Source organism: Equus przewalskii, chromosome 6 (assembly GCF_037783145.1).
Source record: "Equus przewalskii isolate Varuska chromosome 6, EquPr2, whole genome shotgun sequence".
Taxonomy (NCBI): Eukaryota; Metazoa; Chordata; class Mammalia; order Perissodactyla; family Equidae; genus Equus; species Equus przewalskii.
The window spans coordinates 65782965-65809929 of NC_091836.1; the positions used below are offsets into that span (position 1 = coordinate 65782965).

Consider the following 26965-nt stretch of genomic DNA (forward strand, 5'->3'; position numbering starts at 1 on the left):
AGCTGGATCCCCCATTACTGCCTAATGGCTCCCAGTTTGGACCAGAAAACCATGCGGCTTCCCCTTCTCCCTGTTCTCCCCCTCCCTTCTCCCCTCCTCCCTCTCTGAACTGCCATTATTTATATAGGTGCTTGAGACTAAACAATTAAAAACACATTCCCTCTGCTTTAAAAGGCCTAAAAGGACCAAAGCCTGAGGAAAAACAGAAATGACACAATGTGGAGCCATGGGAGGGAAAGACAGGTGACGGAGGCCTACAGATCCTTTGTTGTGCTGTGTAGCCATGGGCAAGTTGCTTAACCTCTCTGGGTCTCAGTTTCCTGTTCTGTAAAATAGATATTGGTTTTAATAGTACTTCACAAAATTGTTGTGTATATGAGAAAATAGGGGCAAGGCTTCTAGCACAGTGATTGCTACATCATAGGTGCCCAGTGAATGTTACTTTCCTTATTCCCCTTCTGGAACCCAAAAGTTTGGGGCCGGATACCTCTGGAAGGAAGGCAGATCCTACACTCGCACCCCTCCAGGCTTGGAGGAGGTGCAACAATTAACAGCTCTGTCTGGGAGTCCTGAGCCTTCATCCTCCTCCTGTGTAATTTCCAGAGAATTGGGGGGTGAGGGGGTGTAGAGTGAGCCCAAGGCAGCTAAACACGCAGCATGGGGCCTTTGACACAGAGCTTCAGCCTTCCTTGCTGGAGCTGCCGCGTTGCCTGCCTTCCCCGTGGTTCCAGGAGCTGAGTGTTGTTTGGTACTGCATGAAACGCTGTGATCCTTTTCCTTCTGCTCAGCTGGCCTTCCCCCCAGAGTTGAAAGGAGACGAAAATGACTGGTAATTCGTTTATGCTTCACCCCCTCTCTCCTGAGCAGCTCGTATTTCTATCCATAACTGTGGGAAGCTGCTGCACAGGCTAACAACAATAACACAGATATTTGCACTTTCAGAGACCTCTCTTCAATGGCCACAGCAGAGGCGCTGGGGGAATGCCCACCTGATGTGAACCAAATTTCCCTCCCCTCTCACCGTGTGACCTGCCCTCTCCCCAATGGCCCGTCTGTAAAATGGACGTAAGAACAGTAGTCTGGGGTTGTCTCAAAGGCGAGATGGGATAACATCTAAGACACTGAGATGTCAGCGGGGGATCGGTGTTCACTGGTCTCCCCTTTGAATGTCTGGCAAAGAATGGAGTATCTTTTTAGTTGGTGAGGAGGTTATCTGATCAAAATTTAAGTCGTGATCACTTGTCTGCCATCATCCTGAGAATGAGCAAAGGTGGAAGTTGAGGTGATACTTACCTACTTGCTAGTTTTGCAGAATTCTGCTCCACTTAGCTGAAACATTCCCACTCTGTCTTCTCTGCCCTGGACCACGGCAGTAGCATCCTCGCTGGCCTCCCTGCCTCCTCTCGTCTCTCCCTTTAATCTATCCTCACACTGTCCCGGGGTGATCCTCCCAAAGCCCAGATCCCTATCACAGAGGCCCTGCTGGTGACCCTCTGCTTGTCTCCAGCTACTGGCAGGCTCAGGGCCTAGCTCCTCAGCATGGCAGCCACAGGCCTTCTGCACAGAGGCCCTCCCGCTCTGTCTAGCTGTTTACTTTTGAGCTCCCACCAGGGAACTATGGCCACAGCAAATGAACACGGTTCTTGAAGGGACAGAGAACATTCCCTGTGCCCAGGACGGGGTCTGTGGAGAATGTCTGGCAATGTTGGGAGCAAAGGCTTCTGAACACAACAAAACCTCATTAACTTAGGGTGAGACCATGGGAAGGTCTTTCTGATTGGGAGTGACATGGGAAGAAATGAAGCTTGTTTACCCTTCAGAACTGATTCAAATCAGCACATCGTTGTGAAAGACCTACTGTGTGCAAGGGCCAGTGGAGAGTAGAAAGCAGTTGGCTTACCTGTTGGCTGTTGGGGAGACAGACACACACCTGAACAGCTCTGCCCTAAAGCAGGCCTCCCTGAGGGGGACCAGGCAGGCAAGGGTGCCAGGGCGTGTGGGGCCGTAGAGATTTAATGCTAACTTGGAGGTTCAGGGGACCCTCCTGGAGAAAGAGGGTACCGCCCAAGGAGCACAGGCAAGTTTACACATGCAGGCCTGCCCGGAAGGGAGCGTTAGTTTTATGCATCTGTAGGGCTGCTATGGACTGAACTGTGTCCCCTCCAGATTCATATGTTGAAGCCCTGACCATCCCCTCTCCCCAGGACTGTCCTGGGGGAGGGTCCTTTAAGGAAGTGATCAGGTTATATCAGATCATAAAGGGGGGGGCCCTGATCTAAAAGAACCGCTGTCCTTATAAAAGAGGCAGAGACACCAGAGCAGGCTCACTCTCTGCTACGTGAGGACACAGCAAGAAGGTGGCCATCGTCAAGCCAGGAAGAGAGCAAGCACCAGAAACCAAACCCTGCTGGAACCTTGATCTTGGACTTCCCAGACTCCAGAAGGATGAGAAACAAATGTCTGCTGTTTCAGCCCCCGGCCTACGGCACTTTGTTATGGCGGCCCAAGCAGATGAAGACAGGGCTCTGGCTGAAGGAGGAGACTGGGTGTTCATACTTTTCATGTCAGTTATTTGTGTGCAACCAAATGCTCCCAGCCTAATTGTGGGGTCTTGAAGTGTTTATTTCCCCAGACATTTATTCCTTCATTTGGTACACCTTTCCAGGTGGGTGCTCTATGCAGGGTCCTGGGCTGGAGAGTGAGCTCCACTCAGAAATCCTCTGTGCCCTCTGTTTAGCCATGTTGCATAGAGGACAAGTGAAGGGAACACGGGGATCCGCGGCAGGGGGTGGTGGTGGAAGGCCAGGCTGCCTGCCTCTCTAGGAAGAAAGAGCTAGTGTGGCAGGAGCCTGTCTCCCCTCCCCTCTTGCCACTCTTGGGGAGCAGCCTCTTTAGGAGACTTGATTTTCCTGGGGTTTGAAGTGGGGCTGGAGTGAGCAGCGTGGCCTGGGGACAGCTCTGTACTCCACCAGTCTCAGAGCCTACTGAGGCAGGGAAGGTGGCAGGTACAGCCTCAGGCACCAAGAAGGACCTGGCACACCTTTGGGTTGTGTGACAGGAGAGCACCTCCCGTCAGGGAGCACCTACAGGGTGCCAGGTGCTATGTGGGCACTTCACCTTTCCCACCCTCCTGAGTCTGTACAGCTGGTGGGCTCTAGAACAGAAGAGTTAAGAGTACACATTGGAATTTTTGCTCTGCCATAATTCACCAAGATCTTTAGCAAATGATTTCACCTCTGAGTTTCCATTTTTCCTCATGTGTAAAACAGGTATAATAGTAATACCTACCTCATAGGTGTGAGAATTCAATGTAAAATAATGTGTGCAAAGTACTTAGCAAAGTACCTGGTTATCGTCAAGTCTTCATAAATGGACACTGCTGTTACTGTTATCATTGTGGTTCTGGTTATTGTTTTACCCAACTGAGCCTCAGAACTGTGCAATAACTTGGCCGGGGTCACACAGATAGCAAATGATATTTTGCATCGCAGGTGTGCCTGGCTGCTCAACACCACCTCTTCTTACCCAACCAGGCCACCTTCCCTCCTCCAACAGCCATCGTGCCTCTTTCTTAACAACCCTCCGGAAGCCAAAGGTCTCGGGAAACCTCCTCCTCAGATCAGAGATTTCTCCCACCCGCCCCCTCTGCATTGAGGAGCAGGCTGCATGCACATTTTGGCAGCAATCCCCGACCCCTGGCCAGAATCCCCCTGAATGGAAACCGCTGAGTTGCACTCCGGCTCTTAGCTCTTTTAAGACACCCCTGTTGGGCCCCTGTGTGGGTGACAAGATGATGCATGAGGCCTGGCTAAGCAGCTTATTTGTCTGAGCTGGTGATGGCTTTTGTCCTGAGTTGGGTTAATAGTAAGGGGCCGGGGCCCTTTAAAGCCTGGACAATGGACAGGCTTCTCAGGTCAACGAATCACTCAGCAAACGGCCCCAGCCCCTCGTAGCAGGGGAGGCCTCTGCCCCTGCCGCTCTGCGCTAACCCTGCTCTTCATTGAGTGATGCGCTGCTCTACCTGGCACGGAGGAACACGTGGAGTAATGAAAGAGAAAGACTCAAAGAGCCTTAGGATGACAAAGGCTTCCGAGGAGGATACCGAGATGGAGAAAGGACAAGGGATAGCCATGACTTGCCGTCTCCACCTGCACAGACTCTGCACTGGGCTTTCCTAATTTTGCTGTTTCCCTCCCCAGATTTATCACCCACAGTGACCAGATTAATTTTCCCCACCACAGCTTTCCCTACTGAAACCTAACACTAAAGATTACAATTCAAACATCTTAGGCTGGCAGTCAGGACCAGCTAGAATTTACCCCTCTCCCTCCTTCTTGAACCTCTCTGACCCTTCCCCAAGCCCCCACACTAGTGAGGACATCATTTGACCTTCACTACCTGCTTCAACCAAATTCGCTTCCTTTTATCAGTTTCCTACATTTGCTTCTAAGATCCTATTTAAATATCCAAAATGAAACTTCAAATATTAAACATCTTTTCAAAGTATGAAAACCACTGCTTGAAATCAACCCTTTCATTGTGTGAAGGATGGCAGAGCTGGACCTGAAGGCAGGCCTTCTGATTCCCAATCCTGACTTTCTCTCAGTGTCTATATTCCTTTATTTGCTCTACAGAGATTTCTTGAGCACCTGCTACGTGCCGAACACTGAGCTAGGCCCCAGAGGACTGACTGAGACAGACAGAGAGATCCCGGCCTCGAGGAGGGCTCTGGGCACTAACATACAGCCCTGCGAGGGTTCAGAATGCAAACATGACAAGTGCCCACTGACTTTGGCACCTACGTGGCCTTTGGTGACCTGGGTAAGGGCATTTTCAGGATGTGGAGGCTAAGACCAAAGGATGGATGGGAGGTGAGAGGGCGGAAACAGTCTGGATAACTGATTCTAGGAGACTGGACTTGGCGTCACAGATTACTCACTAATTACAAAGGGAAAAGCTTCCTTTACAGTGGGGAGATCAAGAATCGTCACCTTAGAAAGTGACCAAACTTAGTGATCACTAATACAAAGCAATAAGTACATTCCATCCCGCATGAGGTGTGCTTGCCGAAAATGTCACACCTGAGTCTAATCAAGAGAAAACAAGACACGTCTGGAATGTAGGGCAGGCTGTGGGGCAACTGGCCTGGACTTTTCAAAATGGTCAATATCATGGAAAAAAAGGAGTAGAGGGGTGTTGCAGCGGGTGGGAATCTCCTCTGATTAAAAGAGACTAAAAAAATACAACAGCCAAGTGCGACACTTGAGTCTTAATTAGATCCTAAATTTTTTTAAGACTGTAAAAAGACATTTTGGGAAGATTTGGGGAGATTTTTCAATATGGTGTGTATTTATGTTAGGTGATGTTATGGAATAGTTGTTCATTTTCATTTTATTAGTTGTGATCATGGTGTTGTGGTTATGTGGAGAATGTGCTTGTTCTTAGGAGATGCACGCTGATGTCATGTCCCAATGGCTACAACTTTCTTTCAAATGGTCAGAAAAAAATGTTATAGAGGGAGATAAAACAATGCGGCAACATATTAACAATGCCAGATTTAGGTGAAGGGTAGATGCGTGTTTTTGTATGATTCTTTCTACCTTTCTGTAGGTTCAAAAGTTTTCAACATAAAAAGTGAGAGAGGGGCTGGCCCGTGGCGCAGCAGTTAAGTTCACACATTCTGCTTCTGGCGGCCCGGGGTCGCGGGTTTGGATCCCGGGTGCGGACACGACATGGCTTGGCAAACCATGCTATGGCAGGCGTCCCACATATAAAGTGGAGGAAGATGGGCACGGATGTGAGCTCAAGGCCAGTCTTCCTCAGCAAAAAGAGGAGGATTGGCAGCAGATGTTGGCTCAGAGCTAATCTTCCTCAAGAAAGAAAAAGAAAAAGTGAGAATAATTTTAATGGGGTTGGATGGAGAGAGATTAAGCAGCAACTGAGCTTTTGGAAAGGTTTCTCGGGGCAGGTGAGAGGTGGGCCCTTTTTCTAGTGAGATCCTACCCTCCCCCGCTTTGGGAAGCGGGCATAGAGAAACCCTCCGAACCTTGACAGAGAACTGATCGTTGAGCGGTTGCATTAAAGCTGGCCCTTCCTGGGCGTGGAAGGGGACTTCAGCGAGGCCCTGGACTTGGTAATGGGAACCACATGGGCAGGAGTGTGCAGACCCCCACCCAGAAATAGCCCTTCTGTGCTGAGGCGGGACGACTGGAACAAATTACGTGCATTCGTACTTGTTAAACTGCCTTGGCACCAGAAGTGATTCCCCGTAACCTGAGCTTTACAACGGCACAGCCATAGTTAAAGCTGGGCCAGTCTTGCCCCCGCACCCGCTCTGTCGGAGGTTTATAGCGAAAGCATGAAGCAATTCAGCGTGAGCTGAAACACGGAAAACTCCTACAGATTGTGAAGGCGAACTTTTCTGTTTAAAGTTTGCTGGGGAGGCAGCATTTGGGAATAAAACCTTCTCCGTCGCCTTCTGCTTTTCAAGCCTTTGGCCGGGCTCCTAAATGCTCCACTCCCCACCCCCAGCCCTCTTCCCACCTCGAACCCAGACCACAGTCCAATCAAACACAGAAGCTGCTGCCTTCTGTGGTCGGGAGGGTGCTATTGTGACCGGGGAGTCCTGGTTCTGAGTGTGAGCCCTAGGGCTATGTGGCCTTGGGCAAGTTGGTTCCCCTCTCTGGGCTTTAGCTACTTGGTTATTTATAGACAAAATTTATGGCCGAGTTGTCCAGCCCATACTGGTATGTGGTCACTGAGTGCATGGAGCCTGTACTTACACAGGGAGCTCTGTAAATATTGCCTTATTGATTATATCAGAGTGTGTCAAATACATAGAGATGTATAGAGAATCTTTGATCATGTCTTTGATCATGAAGAAAAGTTTATCCAAAATTACTCTTGCTTTTATCTAAAAGTACAGTTCTTAATGGAAGAGAAATTACATGGAAAAGAATTTGATTTTATCCTCTTATTACAAGTTTTTGGTATAGGCTTTGAAGCCAGATAGGCTTAGGTGCACGTCCCAGCTCTGCCGCTTACTGCAGGGACCCAGGCAGCTTAGTGATGGCTTCTGAGCCTCGGTCGCTTCATCTGTATAATAGGGGATAATAATACCCACCTAGCAGGACGAGCGAGGAATCAACACGGTTGGTGAAACGCTCTTAGCCCAGCTCCCAGCACATAACAAGCATTCGAAGATCGGAGCTGCGGTTAGCACTGAATCTGCGAACAGACAGGCTCCGATATCCAGACCTGTCTCTCAAGTGTTGTTCTTGGGCGCCAGGAATGACAGACCAAGGGCAGCCAGCTGCCATCAAAAGCCCTGCCCTGCAGACTTTCCAGTGGATGATGAAGATGCGCTGTGATTTCTGCCCTTTTGAAGCTGTCTTGTAGCCTAGCCCTTAAGCTGCTGGTGGCCTGAGGGGCTGGGAGGACACAGGATGAGAAGAAACTTCAATTTGTTATTTCAAAGCAAGGCAGCTCCTTCAGAGAGGGCGAGCTGGTTTGTTCAGAGCCTGGGGACCCAGGCACGTGGTCAGGCAAAGGAGACAACCTCTGCTGGACCGTTTCTCTGGGCGAACATGGCTAGGGATGGGCAGGAAAGTGTGTGCCAGAATCAGGTTCCTGTTTTTTTCTGCTTGAGTCAGGATTAAGAACCCCAAACTGCTTCCTCGAAGGTTCAACATTTTAATTTGAGTCACCGCAGTGTCAGCTGGTTCATCTGAGGCAGGTTTTCACCTCCAATCCCAGCTCTGCCCCTCACTAGCCATGTGACACGGGAAAGCTGCTCTACCCCCTCAGCCCTCACTTTCCTTATCTCTAAAGGAAGAATAAGCCCACCTGTTCCGCTGGCCTCTCCAGCCTGTCACGTGGCTTCTGTGAGATAAGGCATGTTGAAGTATGTGTGCTGCACAGAAGGAGCCCCGGGAACACAGTCCCCAGTAGCAGGCTCTCCAGCCAAGCAGGCGCATCACACACACCCAGGGGCACCTGGCATTTCCCAAAGAGATGTTCAGAAACAGAGGATGTTATTACTAAAATACCTGGTAAATAGACTATTTAGTAAATGGAAACATTGTAAGGACAGGACAGGAGATAGAGAATACTAATATTTACTTACCATCTGTTGCCCTTAATTTATTCTGGTTTTGGCGTCTAGATCCTTGACTGTCTTTTTGCCCATTAAAGGAGATCACCTGCATTAAGACTTACGAACAGGTCATCTATACTATCACCAAAGATCTAGGTATATATCTCTACTAGGGAAAAAAATCGTCTTCAAATATGCCTTGAAAACCGCCGTTCTTCTGGACAGGTGAGAATTTATGACAAGCAATTAAATGATGTGTATTTGCTGAATGTGTATTTCTCCTGCTGACGCAGAGGAAGTAATATATAAAAAGGGGCGGAGGAGGGGAGCAGGGGGCTGGACTGGTTTCCTGCTCATTTGCAGGTTGGGTCGAACATTTCCAATCTTGGCATTTCCTGGGATGAGCGCCTGCTGCTCACACACACCCACGCCCAACCCCTCACCCCCACACTAAGGGTTCCTTTCCTTTTCTGTGTCACTTCTTTCAAGAGTCAAAGTCTTTTGAAACATGCCTCTTCCAGGACTGAAAAATTTTAAAGTTGAGGTGTGAAATCACCCCCTTCCTTTGGGCCTCCTGCCCCAGCTCGGGGGGCTGCTGCCTGCTGACTGGGAACAGCTGAGTGCTTGTTGTCTGAAAGGAACATACTCATTAAGCGTCTTTACCTAAGGTCCCCTTCTTTGGGGCCCGCAGCAGATGCAAATCTCTGGGGTGGGAAGAAAGAGTCTGTTCGGAAGACCTCACAGTATCGTGCACCAACTCTTCAGGGGAGAGTTTCATCGGATTTAAAAGTCTGGTCAGAACGCCCACTGCATTTGAAGGCTGGAGCATGTCAGCCTTACAGGCATTCTCTTGGAAAGACACACAGTTTTGAGGAAGGCACAGGCTTTGGAGTCAGCCAGAACTGGCCTCCGATCACCACTTCTCCAATTCCTAGCCACGTAGCATTGGATGATCCATCTCCCTCTCTGAGCCTTATTTTTGTCTTTTGCAAACTGGGATAATAATTCTCATCTCAGGGGATGGGAGCATTGTCAGGACTGAATTTGGTAGTATTCTTGAGAAGATGAGCCGGGAGCCTGTCGCATGGCAGGCACAAGGAGTGAGTCCTCTCGCCCACTGGCTCCTAGAGGATCAACTCCCCCTGTGCTGCCCACAGGCCTTCACTCGTGAATGAAGATGGGGGCTGAGAAGTGGGAGGGTGATCAGCCCAGGCTCTCCATAACGCTACTGCAGGCCGACCTCCTGGTGGCTCACACCACGCTTCTCCATATTTAAAAGACCCCGTGACCCCGAGACTCACCACTGCTCAGGGATTGGAGTAACCACTTCACAGAGTTGTCATGGGGATCCAATGAGATCATGTGTACCAAAGCATCAAGCACAGGGCCTGGCACATAGTAGATGCTCAGAAAATGTTGAATCTTATCCAAAAAAATCTGTTTCACGACAGGCCAAGCATGCCGTCTGTGTTCCATCAGAGTCAGCTGCCTGCCCACTTCAGGGACAGCTTTGTGAGGTGACAATGAGTCAGGGCAGCCGCGGGCTGCAGGGAGAGCCTGTTCTGGATTGTACGACACATTGGGGTGGGCGCCAAGAGCCAAGCAGGCTGTGTTCCCGTGTCCGCCCTGCCCCAGCACCTGCTTCTAGTGGGATCCCAGCTGGCGCCCTGCCAGGGCTTGCCTTCCTGCCTCCCAGCCCTGAGGCCCGGCGGCTTTCAAGTCACCTCCCAATGGGTGTTGCCAAGACCTGAACAAAACAACCCTCCCCTGTTGGACACTCCTACCCCCACCCTCCCCTGGCAGCCTGGCCAAGTGCTCCATGCAGGTCCCTAGGCCTGCGCGTGCAGGCCCACCTGCCAGCCCACAATGTGCCACTGTTTGTTTCTCCAACACACCTGGCCCCTCTCACAGCTCCGCACTTTTCCACAGGAGCACCTGTGCTAGGCGCACGTGGCGCTAAGTGTTTCCGTGTCTCTTGTCTCGGTTAATCATCGCAGCAATTCTGGGACATCAGCAGTATTCCCTTTTCACAGGTGAGACAGCTGAGGCTCGGAGAGATCAAGCAGTTTGTGTAAGGTCAGGGGGCAAGCCCACATGGGTCTGATGCCCGAGCTCATGATCTCTGCACACACCGAGCCAGGGGTCCCAAGAAGAGCTGCATGAATGCACGGGCTTGAGGGGCCATGGCTGCCCAGGCCCTCAGAGTGCAGGATGCTTGTTCACTCTTCCACTGGACAAAGTGAGGCAATTTGTCAGCTTCCTTTGGTAACTCTTAGGCAAGGGGGCTGAGGCGAAGACAGCTCTGGCCTTTAACAGAGAATGCCTTGAGGGTTCTATTTCTGGTAGCCCTAGGACCAGAGAGAGAAGAGAAAGCAGCTGTAGAGATTGGGGTAAGTGCTTGGCTTGTCAGAAAGATAATCCCCCCACACCTGTGCCCTGGAAACACAATCCAGAGCTCTGAGATGCACTTTCATCTGTCACCAGGGCGTCCCCAGGGTGACCTGCCCAACCGTATCCAAGCTGGAGAGGCTCAAGTTACAGGGCCCATTCTCAGGGCCCTTGAGTCCCAACAATGCCTGCTTGTCCTTTGGAACTGTCATCTCCCAGGAGGAATGTTAATGGGACCAAGAACAGAGTGGGGGTGGGGGGAGAAGAGACTGACCAGTCTGAGCCCGCTCTCAGGCCAGCCTCTTGAGTGAGCTCATCCGTGCATGTCTGCTAGTCCTTCCGAGAGACACTTAAACCAGCTACAGGAGAGAGAGAGTCGTCGTCTACTTTTCCTAGACGAGACCACCACCCCTAAAGGGGATGGGAGGTTTCCTCTGTTTAATCTGGGGCTTAGTCTACCCCTTGGCAGAGCTGCAATTCAGCTCAAGAAATATTTTCAAAAGCGGAAAAACGGAAAACAACTTGGATGTCCGATAATAGAAAGTTGGCAAAATAACATTATCTTCTGTCCATAGGATGAAGTTTTAGGTAGCCATTAAAACCATGTTTTCAAATAATATTTAAAGATATGGAAAAACTCTTGTAGTATAATGTTAAGTGGAAGAAAAATTCGATAGAAAACTGTATACACAGTATGAACCCAATTTGCTAAGTATATGTTAACATATGTGTTAGGAAAGACTAGATGGAAGTAGACCAGGGAGTGTGACAGTGGTTATTACCGGGTGTTGTGGCTGTGATGGACTTTTGCGTTCTTCCTTTGTACTTTTCTCCTTTATACATTTTCTGGTGAAGGCGTTGTTACTGTCGAGTCAAAAGAAAATTAATTTCTTAAAAATTAATTTGTTTCACTCCTAGTATGTACCTGACATTGTGCTACTAGGGGTAAGAGATTTAGAAGAATCAGTCCCGGCCGTCTATGAGCTCATAGCCTAGCTCATACACAAACAGATTAAAAAAAAAAAAAGACGACTTATTTTTAACAACAACAACAGCAACAATTATACTGACATTTGTTAAGTGCTATGGAATGTTCTAATGCTTTATGTATATTTACATTTAAACCTTACAACTCCGTGAGGCAGGTAGTTATTAACCCATTTTACTAATAGTACAGGCTGCTGTGGGAACAGAGAGGTTAATTCTGTCTTGAGAGTCAGGGAGCCTGCAGTCTGGAATTGGCCTCTGTGCCGATTCTTATAGGATCCATGTGAGTTCTCCAAGCCAACTGAGCAGAGAAGATTTTTCGGGTACAGGGACACCAGGAACAAAGATACCGAGAGATGAAAGAGCAAGACGAAGCTTTGAAATGGCTGATACCACACTCCTTCTTCCCCGATGAGAAGCTAGAAAGGCCTTCGGGGCCCCTTTGTGAAGGGCATCAAAGATCACGCTGAAAAGTTTGAGCGTGATTGCATTAGGCAGCAGTGAGGCATCGAGGAGCCCTGACGTGGTCAGCCCTGCGCTGGAGAAAGATCATTCTGGCTTCTTAAACCCTGTGAAAAGCTCAGCTGTATCTGGAGAGAGAAGTGTTCCTCTGGAGACTGAGCGCTACGGGAAAATTCATCTCCGCTCCAGGCGAAGTAGCAGAGAAGGAGAAAGGAAGCGGCGGGAGGCCATGGGCAGATGTGACTGCCTTTCTCCTTATCTGCTTGTAGAAAGTCCCGGCAGCCACGTGGAATCCAGCCCCCGCATGAGAGACGTATGAGCACAGAAATGGGTTTACCACCTAGACTGGGAAAGGGTGTTAGTGCCGAAAAAGAGACTTGGGAATTCCAAATGGACTTTTGGTTTTGAATGCAATTTCTGTGCTTAATTAGCCCCGAACACTTCTGTTTTTGCCATAAACACAAGGGAAAGTGTTATGTGGCAATGCTATAAGCCCTTATATTCCAAGCTTGGTCAGAGCTGCATTTATTACAGAAGTCCCCAGACCCCTCACCACAGAGCTGACAAAGTGCTAGAAAGTCGGGGTACCCTCCTTGGTTCCCTTTGCCGTGCCGTTAGCTAACACAGTGGTTACCAAAGGATGGTCCACTGTGCTTATTCATAAGGGTTCTCCTTGCAACAAAAGAGCCAGTCAGGATTGTCTTTTATTCTAACATTGTCCTGTCTATTCAAATATCCCTTTCAATGAAGCAATGATGAGTAGATTTTGTTATTTTCGTTTTTGACTTTCTTTTTTAACTTTGCTATGAAATGCAAAAGGTTGGGCACCTCTAAGCCTATGCCTTATTGATCTATGTGTAATGCCAGGTTCTGGGAGAGATGCAAAGATGAATCAGACATGGCCATGGCCCTTAAAAAACAGACAATCATGAGTGGTAATCCAAGGTAGGAAATTATGAGTGTCATTTAGGAAAGGCTGGAGGTTATCATTGGGAGATGCTGGGTGGAAGGTGCACAGGAACTCTGTACTATTTTTGCAATTTCTAGACGAGTCTAAAATTATTTCAAAATAAAAAGTTTAGGGGTCGGCCCAATGGCGTAGTGGTTAAGTTCACGTGCTCCACTTCGGCAGCCCAGGGTTTGCAGGTTTGGATCCTGGGTGAGGACCTACACACTGCTCATCAAGCCATGCTGTGGCAGCAACCCACATGTAAAATAGAGGAAGATTGGCACAGACGTTAGGTCAGAGACAATCTTCCTCACTGAAAAAAAAAAAGACCAGCCCCTAAGGTGAATGGTCAGGGAGCCAAAGGGCAGATGTTAGAAAGGAGTAGCCTGGGATTGTCATTTAAAGGAGAATCTTGAATGTCAGGCTAAAGAGTTCACACTTGACCCTGTAGATAGTGGGGAACCATGGAAGGTTTTTTAAGGGTAAAACATGGTCAGGTTTCCTACTAGAAAGATCACTTGATAATCAGGGGATGACAGATTATAGAGAAGTGAGCCTGAGGGAGTGGTTGAAATAACCTAGGTAGGAGAGGATGATCTTTAAAAGTATCCCTGGGGCTGGCCCAGTGGCGCAGCAGTTAAGTTTGCACATTCAGCTTCAGCAGCCCAGGGTTCACTGGTTTGGATCCCGAGTGTGGACCTACGCACTGCTTGGCAAGCCATGCTGTGGCAGGCGTCCCACATGTAAAGTAGAGGAAGATGGGCATGGATGTGAGCTCAGGGCCAGTCTTCCTCAGCAAAAAGAGGAGGATTGGCAGCAGATGTTAGCTCAGGGCTAATCTTCCTCAAAAATAAAATAAAATAAAAATATCCCAAAGAGAATTATTGCTGCAGGATGTTAACGGGTGCTACTTGAAAGTGGGGTTCCACAGACAAATAAATTTGGGAAATGTTAAGATTTAGGAGATACCTTACTGCAGGAGTTCTCAGAAGCATTAACCTGATAATGTGCCCAGTGGCTCTCTAAAGAGGAGATGATATGCAGTGTTCCCCAAACCTTTTTGACCATGAAACCCTCTTAGGAAATACTCACAGGACTTGTATTCAGAACAAAATCACTTCTGGAAATACTAGCTGGCATAAAAAATGGAGAGGAGCAGGTATTTGTAGCACAATCCCTCCTTACTTTTATATTCTGCAAACTGGAAACCATGCACTAAACATAAACATCCTCAGATCCCCACCACTCCCTTCTTTCCCCAGCTGTCTGAGCCCTGGCTGGGGTCACCGCCCTTCCCAATGCACAGGACGCTCTTTTGTGGGTTCATGAACAACAGGCGGGCAATAACATCACAGATGTCTATGACACATTTCCAACCCAATTTTTAAAAATTGCGATAATAAGAAATAATTTGATGTTTTTATAAGAAGGGAGGCATTTTTGAAGGATCCTTTAAAAGTCATTTTCTAATTAAGTCTCTTGATTAATCTCTCTTTCACATTTGAATGAAAATTTATGGTAGTTTTTCACCCCCCTCCCAGTTATAAATGAACTCCATCTTGATTTGGACCTGTGTGCTAAAATTTGTTAAGGCGGCCTCTCCTGCTTCCCCACCCACCTCACTCTGTCTTCTAGTTGGCAAGAGCCCAGAGTGATCATCGAAATGCTCAGGGTATTCAGCGTTTTCACTATAGTTCATTAAACCCTCTGATCTTGTCACATCTTCCATTGTCAAGTTGTTTAACTTCTCTGAACATCACGTTGTTGTCTTCAGTGTGGGAAGAGCAATTCCTACCTCCCATAGCTAGTGCAGAAAAATGCTGGGCACATAGTATATTTAGATACTTGGTAATATTCTTTCTGATGGTCTCTTTCCAGGGATTAGCATTGTACTCTGCACTTATGAATTCCTCAGAAAAACTTGTCGAGTGAACATAGGTACATGCGTATAGCTGCCGCTAGCCTAATAAAGATACTAATTGAGGAGCTAATTGCACCCTTTAAGATCTTTATTCCTTCTCTCTCTTTTGCCTCCCTTTCAATAAAAACACTTAACTTGGTGATGATAATAAGCTGAAAACAACCCTGCCAGGTAAGTATTATTACTCCCATTTTTATAAACTTGGAAAATGAGGCTCAGAGTGGAGCTATATTAAAATTCGGATCTTTCTCGTTCCTAAGTCCGGGTCCTTTAATATTGCACCAGGAATGATAAGATCCATTCCTTCTTTCACTCTTACAGTCAACTCAACGGTTATTGACATGTGCTGGGTGCCGGACGTAAGACACATTCCAGCCCTCCAAGAACTCACCTTCTAGTTGAAGGAGATGAAATGTGTGCATGAAACTTACAAGGCAGCCCAGTAACACCTCATTTATCCCTCACTGGGGAATGAGCTGTTATATTAAGTGAATTTTACAGATGGAATCACAGAGCTTTAACTCAAAGGGGCCTTAGAGATCTCATTGGACAACCCCCTTATTTTAAGGAGAAGAAATGCTCAAGGACGCTGGGTGACTCGCTTGAGGTGGCTCTGTCGAACTATTGTAGAACCAAGACTGGAACCCAGCTCTGCTGACTTCCAGCCAAGGAATTTTAAAATATGGTTAATGATTTTCTTAAAATAGAGTGTGTGTTTCTTTCGAAATCATATCAAATGAATGGTTCCCATCTTAGACTTCTCTGCATGTCTTGGGGTCATCTTTGTAATCAGCGTCATAAGACCTTGCTAGAATACAGAAATTCCTTTGAACCTTCAGATATATGTATGGGGTGGTTTGCTCCTTCTGCTGTGGCCCCAAACAGTTCCATTGACCCAACATCATCAGGTCATTTCCAACCCTTTGAAGCATTTTTCTGGTTTTCTTTTTAAACACATACACAGATAAAATTGAACAAACTGTGGGAACTTTAAACAGACTTTTATTTGGCTGAGTAGTTTTAGATCAATTACTTTATCTCTCTGAGCCTATTTGCTTACCTGTATAATGGGCAGAGTACCATCACCCATCTCATAGACTTGTCGTACAAGGAGTAGAAGATGCCTGGAACTTACTAGGTAGTTAGTTCCCTCCTTCCCCTTCCTTTGTTCCAAGTGTTCAAGAAACTCTTAAAAGTTGCACACTTCCTCACTCACAAAGTGTGCAGCAACAATGAAATAGAACCTAAATAAGTGTCTGCAGTGAAACACAACCCTCTCCTGAGTAGTAAATCAGAAGTTCCTCTATTCCAAAAAAGCACATATAGTATGTCTAGTTTCTTCCTCCCAGGATGATAAAGAAGGCTTTAACACAAAGTAAAATTCATATCATCTCCAGATCTCGGCCCATAGCACCTCATGAAAGCTATTAACACATCTCCCACCGCCTACTTTATGAACTCATATAAAAGCAGATCAGGTGAGCTCGCTCTAGGTGATGGCTGACTCCCCCAAGCATGTGAAATTCGACCAGATGTGAAGCAATTGTTTTAAATTCACTCTGGGAAGAGAGAAAGCCTCTGTGTGATAAACGTGAGCACGCCTAACAGGCGCACAGCATGGAGATTCCATAGACTCGGAGAGCAAGGACTTTAGCGTTCGAAGGGACCTCTAGTCCAACCCCTACAAGATAAAGAAACTGAGGCCGGGAGAGGGGTTGAGACTTCTCTGAAAGAGAGAGTCTGGGACAGATCCCAGGTGACTCACGTTTTCCTAACAGCTCTCCGCTCATCATATGGCAGAACAAGGAGGGGCAATATCAAGGTCTTCTTGTCGACTTTGTTTTTGCCTTTGTCTTGGAGCTTTGCTTCCCCTTTTTAAGGTAAGCATGTCAGACTCAATCGCCTCTAAGATTCTGTAGGTTTGTGGGAGATGAATACATGAATATGTGAATGAACAGAGCCCCTGTGTCATGGCTATGGCCCCAATTTGTCTTTTTGAAGAACCTCCTTTTATAGCATCTTCTCAGCCCCCCTTTCTTGGCCTTTATTTACAGCAGCTAGACTTGTCCTGAGGAGCCACCCCTTTGACCATACTGGGGCTGCCCTCCCTGGCAAACATAACTGCCCTGAGTACTTCCCTCGGTGATGGGTGTGATAATTCCCAAGAGTAACTCGCACGGACAGGGAGGTCTAACTTCCAGTGCCTCCTTGCACTAGGAGATGACTGAGCCAAACTGGTCCCCTTTCCCTTTCCCCGTGAAGATATTTTGAATTTGTGTCTACACTTGGTAAACAGAAATAGCCAACTGTAAGGCCCTAAAAGCATGGAAGAGGAGTGGGGAGCTCACATTTATTGAGCACCTACCAGCAGCAACATGTTCTCTCTCCTCCAGAGGCAGGTATTCGTACCTTCTTTCTACAGAAACTGAGGTCCGGGCGGGCTGAGTGAGAGGCTCGCTTACAGGTGGGCTCTGTGATTCCAGCTTGGGTCTGCCTGCCCTCCACACTCCCTTGCACGGCCGCCCCAGAGCCGGCTTCCTGGCCCTCCTTAATGCTTCGGAGGTTTAAACTTAACAAATCAGCAGCCTTGTTCTCTAGGTTTAGATGTTGCAAAATCTCGTTGGCGTTTAATGTGCTTGGGTGTTGGAGTGTATTTTTATGTCTTGCCTGGGGCCTGAGTAAAAGTTACAAGCAGCACCGATGCCCAAACCAAGAAAGAAAATGTGGGCAGCCAACCTTGTAACCTCAGCTAATCTTTAATTATGCCTTAATTGAGGACCTGTGAAGGAGATCTAATAAGACCCATAATAAAATGTTGAGTTTATGCAGCATTTTAATTTCCCCAACTCCTTCAAGTGTATTATAATACTCGTTGCTGCCTTTTACTGAGCCCCAGCTGGGTGCCAGGTAATGTGTGACGTTTTCTATATATGCTCCTTTATTCTCTCATCCCCTTCTTACAAATGAAAGAACTGAATTGTGCTTGTCCAGAGGAGAAGCCTGGGGCAGCCTTTTGCCCCAGATGCAGTCAGAAGGCTATATCGCAGTGAAGTCGAGCTCCCCGTGACAACAATGGTTAACATTTATTGAGTATTTTCTATGTGCCAGGCAGCCTACTAAATGCTTTACAAGAATTCTTCTGCAAAGTCCTCCTGTAACCCTACAGGTAGGTGTGGCTATTATCATTGCTATTTTTCAATGAAGCAACTGAAGCCCAGAGGTTCTGTTAAGCTGCCTAAGGTCACACAGCTAGGAAGGAGTGGAATTCACATCCAGCCTAGGCTGGAACCCTGCTCTGTCTGATTTCAGAACCATACCCTTTACCATTGCATGCAGTGGCTTTACCGCTTAGCAACATAGTGACCCTGGGCCAGTCACTTAACCAGATCCTTGATCATGGGAATATTAACACCTACTTCTCTGGATGTTTGTTGGGATTAAATAGGATGACAGTCTGCCAAAAGCTAGTGGCCAAAAGTACTGGCAAATGTCTTTTTCCTTCCTTCCTTCCTTATGGGATCAGTGGCCAGTAAATATTTACTGAATTATTTTTAAGATGCTTTGATGCAAATGTAACGCCCACAACGTGTTCTCTACTGCACATCTTTTAGATTTAACAACTGAGAAAACCAGCGCATAGGCTGTGTGTTTTAGAGTCAGACAACCTCCTGGCCCCACTGACTCCCCTCTTACCAGACCTCCTTTCAGGGCTGTGGATAGTCTTTCTTTTTTCATATGTGTTGCGGCTGCTCTTAGCACTCAGAGGTAGCATGCCTTGCAAAAATACTGGCTTCTGGACAGAGTGAGCAAGCATGCAAAGAGAGAAGGAAAAACCTTGCCAGCCACTTTGGGAAATCATGGGCAGGCCCCTTCTCCACAACCTGTCTTGTCATTTTCTTCATGACTGGTGGGCAGAGTGAATCCTGGGGAGCTGGCACCTTTTTGGCTGCTCAAGAAGTGCCCTCCCCTCCCTAAAAGGGAGGGTTCACAGGCTAGTGGAGAGTTGCTGGCAGCCATCAAAATGATGAAGTGAAATTTCAAATTACATTAGATGTTTGCTTAAGGAACAACAGATGAGGCCCTGTGGATTCTCAGGTCCTCTTGGCAACACTGCAAAATGAAAGCATAACCATTTGGAACCCTTCCCCTGGACCGTATGAAGTCTGGGCTGGAAAGATGACCTTTTAACGATAGCTTCCTGCCTCTGAAGGGTTAGAGTGTGTCGAATTTTTCTTTGCTAAAGGCCTGGTTTTAATCACTGCCACAGTGAGAAGAAAGGGCTCTTATCCACACTGTTCGCCTTTTAAGATATCTGAGATGTTCTTCAAGTTTACAGTCAAGATATTTTGGATAAGGTTCCCTGTCCTTTTCCTGGTAATCTTTAGAGTATGACCTTTGTCACATTCAACAAGAATTCACTGAAAGCCTACTGTGGCCCAGGCCCCTCCACGTGGGTGAGTGAATTTAATCTTCCCAAGGATCCTGTCACGCAGGCTTTGCATTTTTCTTATTTTGGGGATGAGCAAACTGAGGTTCAGAGAGATTAAGTCATTGTCAAGATCACACGCAGCTAATGGATGAGTGACACTTAGCCTTGTGAAGAAGGAAGAAAAGGTGTTTCAGGCAGAGGGACCTGTCTGTGTGCAAAGACTGACTCGGTTCATTGTTCTTACAGCACCACAGCTAAGTGTCTAATTAGGGGGAAATGGGACTGTGTTCAGGGAGCAGTGGGAATCACAGAACGTTTCTGAGGCAGACAGTGGCAGAATCAGAGCTCCGGAAGACTCATCTGTTAGCTCCTCCTTCTTCCTTTCTAAGTCAATCATGTTTAATAAACTCAATATTATTCCATCATATTATACCCACGTAAGATACCCAGGGCAAGTGTGCCATTGCACCAATGTGGGAAATGAGGCCTAGAAAAGTCTTGTAAGCTGTCCTAGGTCATAAGTACTAAGTGCTCCCTGATAGTCCTTCTAGAACTATGTTCCTCTGAAGAATGCCGGTTCAGCAGGCACTTCGCTGGTCTTCAGAAGCCCGTCCCTGTCTGTCAAGCTCTCATGGTAAAATTAAAATTAGCCCTGGACAGAGGCACAGAGCTGCCTTGGGCTAAGTTGTTGAGCCCTTCTGTCCCCCACGCCACCCCCACCCCACAATGGCAGTGGGTTCTGTTCTGTCCCGAATCTAAATTTAATTAGTCTTCAAAGAAACCTTTGCTGGTAAAATGGGCTCCCGGCAGAGCAGCCTTTGTTTTCAATGTTTGGTGGCTAAAAAAAGGCATGTTTCACACCAAAATGACGGAGTCTGGGAGTGGTGAACTTTTGACACAAGGAGAAGAATTCCTTCAAGAGAAAATCTACAGCCACCTGAAGCTTGGCTTGGCTGCATTTATGCAAATCAGCCTCGGAGGAGGTAAAGAGGGGACCCTGTTAGAATTGTTGATAATATCCTGCTGGGGCCCTGATCCTCAACTGGAGTCTTACATTTCCATCACAAAGGCCACCATCTCCCATTTCATCACTTACTCCCCAAGAACCATTTCAGCCCCATTGTGGGAGGATTTCCCTGGATCCCCTTCCAGGCCCTCTCTCCCTCTGGTCTCTTCTGAACCGGCTTTTTTTCCAAGGGAGAGATTAAATCAGTTGCAAGGAGCTGTTTAATTAAACTTTCCCCCTCCCACCTCTAAAGTTGCTGGAAACTTCTTTTGACTTCTCCTTGGTGATGCCTAATCACTGTAATTTAGCAGATTCTGTAATTACCTGCTGCACACAGAAGCAGTTTGATTGCTGTTTCTTTGTCCTGCCTGTTTCAACCTCAACTGACAGCCGAGTTTACCCTCCACGAATGTCTAGATATCCCGGCAGGAAGGCGGAATGATCTGAATCTGCAGGCTACCTGTGAGGGGGCCAGAGGCGTGAGCAATGAGCATTCTAAGGGTGAAGTTCTTTTCTGCTCGGTGACCCACCAGGGCTGCAGGTGTAGGAGGCCACCTGCAAGTGCGCCCACCGGCATGGACCTTGAGCCTCAGGCACCCGCCATCAGCTTCACAATTCACTCTGCTCTCAATCTGCGGCCAGGAGAGTTTTTCATTCTCCAAGTCACAGACGCACAAATGAGGAAGTGTCTAACACCACTGTCATGGGGTCTTTACATCCATAAAGGTAGCCCTTGTCTCCACTTTGCAGATGAGAGAAGTGAGACCGAGACTTTCCAACCCAGTTGGCCTCAGCCCAAAGCCCACTCCACTCAGTCAGTACTCACTCCTGGGTCCCCGTTGTGCTAAGTACCTCTCTTGTATTTTCTTATTTAATCCTTACAACAACCATTTATTTCATAATTATAGACTAGGTTTGTTTCCATTAATTGTGAAGAAAATGAGATTCAGAAAGTTATGCAATATGTACCGTCACACAGCCAGCAAATGGAGGGGTTGGAATTTGAACTGTGTGGGTCTTATTCCAAAGCCCACACTGCAAAGCCCCATGTTACCCGCTCCTTGTATAGTACAGTGAATTCTCGTGTGTTCTGAGATATATTTCAAGGCCATGGAATCTATTCTCTCAAGCCCCTTGCAGATTTTTGAAGGATTTGCATACCATTTTAATCGTTTTAGCTTTATCATACATTTACATATTCTCATAGTCAAGAGTCATTATGTTAGAATTAGCAGCAGAGTGGTATTTTCCTCACAGGCTAGGAAAAAATCCTTTTTGCTTCTTCAAGCATATTGTAGTCCTCTTGAAACTTTCCAGCGAGGTGGGTGGGATAGCCTCTGCTGCAGACCTCCTGTCTTCCTGGGCCTCCAGTCTCCTTCCAGGAAATGGTTGCAAGGCACACAGCTTCAGCAGAAGGGAAGGCTGGCTCTAGACAAAGAGCCAAAACACCCAGGGGCTCCTGAATTTGGAGGGCTGCGGGGCAGGGAGATGGTCCTGGGGCCCCAGCCCCCTCCTTGCTGAGACAGTATAGGTGCGGGTGGTGATGATGGTGATGGCTTCAGAAAAGGCAGTGGCCCCACCCTAGCACCTGTCTTTAGATGGGAGCAACCAGTGGGCAGAGATGAAGGTTCGGTGCTCTCCTGGGAGAGGCTTCAGGGATCCGGGCAAGACAGACTAAGAGGGACAGAACACAGCTCTCCTGGTGTCAGGAAGTTGGAAAGGAAAGCTCTGGCTGTCACTGGGAGTTGCTTTGAATTAAGGGTGATTAAAAGAGAGAGAGAGCAGAACTTTTTTCTTCCTTCTGGGATGGAAGGGAGAGAGCTGAGCCTGATTAAGTGCCAACCCCCTGACAGGTTCTGTGCTTTGGCGTGGTTCCTGACTTGAAGGATGTTGAAAGCAGAAGTTGGCAGAAAACTTTACACACATCCTCTAAATGCAGAGCCCTTACCTTAACTCTGGGACTTGTGAGCGCCGGTCCTGTGTGTCTGGTCTGGTGAGCACTTGGGAGCGTTGATACCTCCTATATTTTGGGTAAAAGCTTCTATGGGAAGAACCTCTCAGAGCTGTACTAGCCCCTGTTCAAATCCCATTCCTTCTCTCAAGATCTCTCTCATTATTTTTGATCTATATTTTTTTCTTCTTTTAAATCCTGTACATTACAATGGTCTAATGTTTCTTGACACCTGCTTGGTTATCTTTAGTAGAAAAATGAGGAGAGAGAGTGGTGTAAAGTCAGCTACGTTCCTTACAAATTTTGTTTTTTTCTAATAAAAAAGTAATACATCATTGGTTCTTTTCTATGAAAATAAACTTGAATAAATTCCTAGGCAATACCTATAGACAAAGTGAATATATCAGTAAAAAAAAGGCACACGGCAGCTAGCAAACTCCTTTAATATTAAATCAATTCCTGTGCTAGTAGCCACAATGCACACAGGCAAATAATTCATCCGAAACGAGCTCCAAGCGTACAGCAAAATAATCCATGTGAAGGAATTCCTGCATCGTGCTCACACGTGGACTAAAACCAAATGCTTCACTGAATACTAGTGCACTGCAAACAAAAAAAAATTGAATGGTTTATAGGAAAAACATATTTTGGTGAATATCAATGCTTTATAACAAGCAGCAAAAAAGTACAGTGTCATAAAGACTTTAATCTTTATCCCTCAAACCTAGAAAATCATCATCTGCAAAGCCAGGTAAATCGGCCTTGCGAAAGCCTTCAAAAGCCCGTGTCACTGATGGATTCCAGATGATTCTTTTAATCACTGGTGTTCACCACATTAGAAAGGCAGTTATCTTGATCTGTAAAATACCGCCCTGCAGCTGCGTTTAACGTGTCCTTTCTCAAAGTGTAACATTAACATCAAACCTAGTGTTAAAGCTTCTATGGTTTTATTTTTTTTAATTTTCATTTGTAGTTATTCTTAAATGAAAATAATATGTACACAAAAATTTAAAAGAATTTTAGTAAAATGTTTGTGTTAAAAAAATAGCAGCCCGTTGCTCTAGCGCTCCTCACTCCCAGGTCCCACTCTCCAGCAGACAGCAACTCTGATCTCTTCTAGCTGTTTCCCCTGCTATTTACCTCCAGGTTTCTAAATAAAGTACATATATTGGTATTTCTTCATGTATTAATTTTAGATGTTATCCGTTGACTTCTTGCAATGGAGGAACTCCTACACTACCTACTCTATTGCCTTCCCTCTCCCCACAACCCTAAGATAATTGTTATAATCATTTTTGGCTAAATATGCAGTCATTGGTTATATAATTATAACTATGTAAAATATGCCGTTTTTGGTTTGGTTTTTGATTTTTCACTCCTGAGCCAAGTAGCACACTATAACCGTCCCTCCTTTCTTATATATGCCTTAATTTTTCTTGGAGTTGTTGATCGCTGTTCTTTTATTGCCTTGTTTGAGAAATTGCAAATGGTTCAGTGTAGCTAGGACAAGATCCTTAATATAAGGGATATGGTGACAAATAAGGCAGTAAAAGGGACTGGATCTTAGAGAGACTTGAATGCCAAGCTAAGGAACGTGGACTTTATCTTGAGGGTGACAAGGAGCCATGGAAGGGCTTTAGGCAGGGAAATGACCTTCTGGAACATTCCTCTGCTGGCTCTGTGAGAGAACCACATGGAAGTAGCTTCCGAACTGACATGGAAGAGTGTTTGAAAGCACCTGCATTCTCACCATCTTTCCAACATAACTGGTACCACCTTAGGCAACTCTCACACTTGGATAGGAGTTCGTCAAGTTGATAACAGACTCCAGCTCTCCTGCATTTTCCTTCCCCACAAATATCAATACATTGTAAGGAAAGATAAAAATCATCTCCCTGGCTGCCCATAGTTGGAATTTCCCAAGATTCTCTTGGAACTGTCCAGTCACAAAGTGGTCCAGGTAGATGGTGGGCAACAGAAAAACTATTCCTCTCCACTTCCCCCAACACACACTTTTTTTTTTAAGTAAAAGAGGCTAAGGTGCTGATGGTAGAATTTGAGCAACACCCATCATCAATTAATTAGAATTTATGGTACATCAAAAATGCAGCTCTTAAGCTGAAATCATACACATCTCAGTTGGTGCTTTTTGCTTAGTTATATTGAGGGAAAAAGAGGGAAAGCCTGGAAATTTTCAAGAGAACAAAGAATACAGAGTAAGATTAAGATTTGAAAGGTTACTCAAATAAGAATAGAAACTAAGGTTTGTATCTGTGGAAATGAGTATGAAATTATTTTCAATTTTGCACAGTCACAGCTTTGCCATCTTAACCTGTGCAGCTGAACCTTGTGATTAGCATCTGTAAAGAGGAAAACCTCACTGTGATGGGTGATCAGAGAATGTCCAGATTTCTGAGAGAGCAACTCACCAACTATCTCTATAATGTGCAAAGTGATTGAATTTGCTTGTCAAGTTATTCACATTTTATTAGTATAGTTATAAATTGCTATTCATGCAAAAAGATTTTTTAAAAGATATCTGCTGCTTTTATTTACAGTTGGGATTTTGGCTCATAACCAACTCATCACCAGGAAACGCAGTGGTAGACAGCTATCTGTTAGGTGCAAACGTTATCATCATCATAATACCTACCACTGATGGAGCCCCTGCTGTGTGCCTGGCACCATCCAAGCAGCATCTCCACTAGCATTACCTCCTTTGATCCTCACTACAGTCTTATTAAATGTGATTACTTGCCCTCATTTTCCAGTGGAGAAGAGAAAGTGGGACTTGCCCAAAGGCATACTATTGGTAAGCGCCAGAATCAGGATTTAAAATAAATTTGGTCAATTCAGTGTCAGTTAATATGCTTTAGGCTGTAATTAACAGAAAGTACAAATATTAGGATATATATTGTGTCACATAAAAGGAAGCTCCGAGGTAGTTTGGGCTTCAGGGTCGGCTGCTCTAGTGACCAGCAGTACCATCAACGACCCAGGTTCTCTCCATGTTTCTGCTCCATCATCCTTAGGCTGTTCCCACTTATAGTTGTAGGATGGCTGTTAGTAGCAATGCAGAGTACCTGCTGCTGCTTATTCATTTAATGGGCAAGAGAGACTGGCTTCCCATTGCTCGGAATTAAAAACAAAGAAGAATTTTTCCAGAAACTTCCAGCAAACCTCCCCCTCGAGGTTAACTGGCCAGAACTGTCGCTTGCTCATTCCCGAACCACTCATTGGCCCAGGGATGGGATCACTCTTAGATCACTCAGGCATCATAAGTGGAGATCAGTTCCCCAGGCCACTGTCACTACTGTGTAGGGAAAGAGCAGAATGGAGTTGTGTGACAAAGCTCTTTCCTGTATCCAGGACAGGCTCCGTAATTTGTGGGACCCAGTGGAAAATGAAAATACAGGGACCCTTGTTGAAAAGTTTTTAAGACTTTCAAGATGGCAACAGCACATCAAACCAAGTTCAGGGCCCTGTGAGTGTGGGGCCCCATGTGACTGCAGTAGTCACACAAGCTAGCCCTGACCACATTGTGCCACCTGCTGTTCATTTGTTCATTGTTCATTTAATGAACAATGGTTTTAATTGTTTACTGCTCTGTCTTCCATTTGAGAGCAGGAACCAATCATTCTTGTCTGTCATTGTATCTTCTGTGCTTCTTTCAATGCCTGGCATATAATAGATGCTCAAGGAAAAAAATGTTTAAGAAAGGAATTCTTGGCTGAGCTGATACCTCTGCACTGAGGAAATAGTGATCAGGATGGTGGTGATACCAAGGATGCCTTGGGCACTGGTTCTATGCCAGGCATTATACTGTGCACTCTATGTACCACATCCTCCCTCGCTTCATCCTCACATCAATCCTGAGATTTTTCTACCTCCCCACTGAACCTCCCTAGTGCTGCTGTTTGTATTTCATACTTGAGGAGCATTTGGGTTTAACTTACTTCCCAATATCGAAAGTCCTAGATCTAGGGGGCAGTTATGATACCTGCTGAACTGGAATCACACATTTGACCCAGCGGACCAGGAATCCCACACTGTCGCATTCAGTTACTTCTAGTCTTTGTGTCACCACACAAAGGGTTTTCTTTTTGATGTTAAAATCTGCCTTTGGGTAGGCTATTCAGAAATGGTACTTGCTCTTGTCGGTCCAATCAGTGTTCTTTTATCATATAGGAATGAGGTCCTCATTTTGTCAGTAACAGCTGAGTCAGCTTTTGTTGCAAGCAGAGCACTGTGTGGACTCTGGGGAGAAACAGAGGTTTAAAGAGGTGTATAGACACATCAGCCTTGTTGGAGACACTGGGCAAGAATCCAGGAAGAGTTAAGTAATAAGAGCTGTCATCATAAAGACATCATGAGGGCAGGGCTTGGTTAATTGCCTTTTGAATGGTACAGACCCCACTCCCTTTATTTTCTGCCTGCCTGCCTTTGCTCAAGCTGTGCCTTAGTATTTAATACATTTTCCCTATCATTTAATTCTACCCATCCTTCAAGGCCTCCAGAGAGTGCCTCTGAGAACAGCTATAGAAACATTCTATAGAGTGCCTGCTCCATGTTGGCATCTGATAGGCATTTGTGGCCTTTTCCTAAGATCTCTCTCCCAACTCTGCAGAAGAACGTCAGTCCCTTCCAGCCCCATCCCCCTCCATATACACCCTGGATACCAGCAGTCTCCACACTGCATCCAGTCATGGTTCATCGTCTCCAAACCTATCTCCTTCAGGACACTCAGTGCCTTGGTGGCAGGGATGATATTCATGGT

At 46.4% G+C, this 26965-nt stretch overlaps 1 protein-coding gene across 37 annotated transcripts in view; it reads left to right on the forward strand.

Moving 5' to 3' along the window:
* Positions 1-26965, forward strand: part of TENM4 (teneurin transmembrane protein 4) — a 2704309-nt gene that overhangs the window by 2402298 nt on the left and 275046 nt on the right. The window lies entirely within an intron of this gene.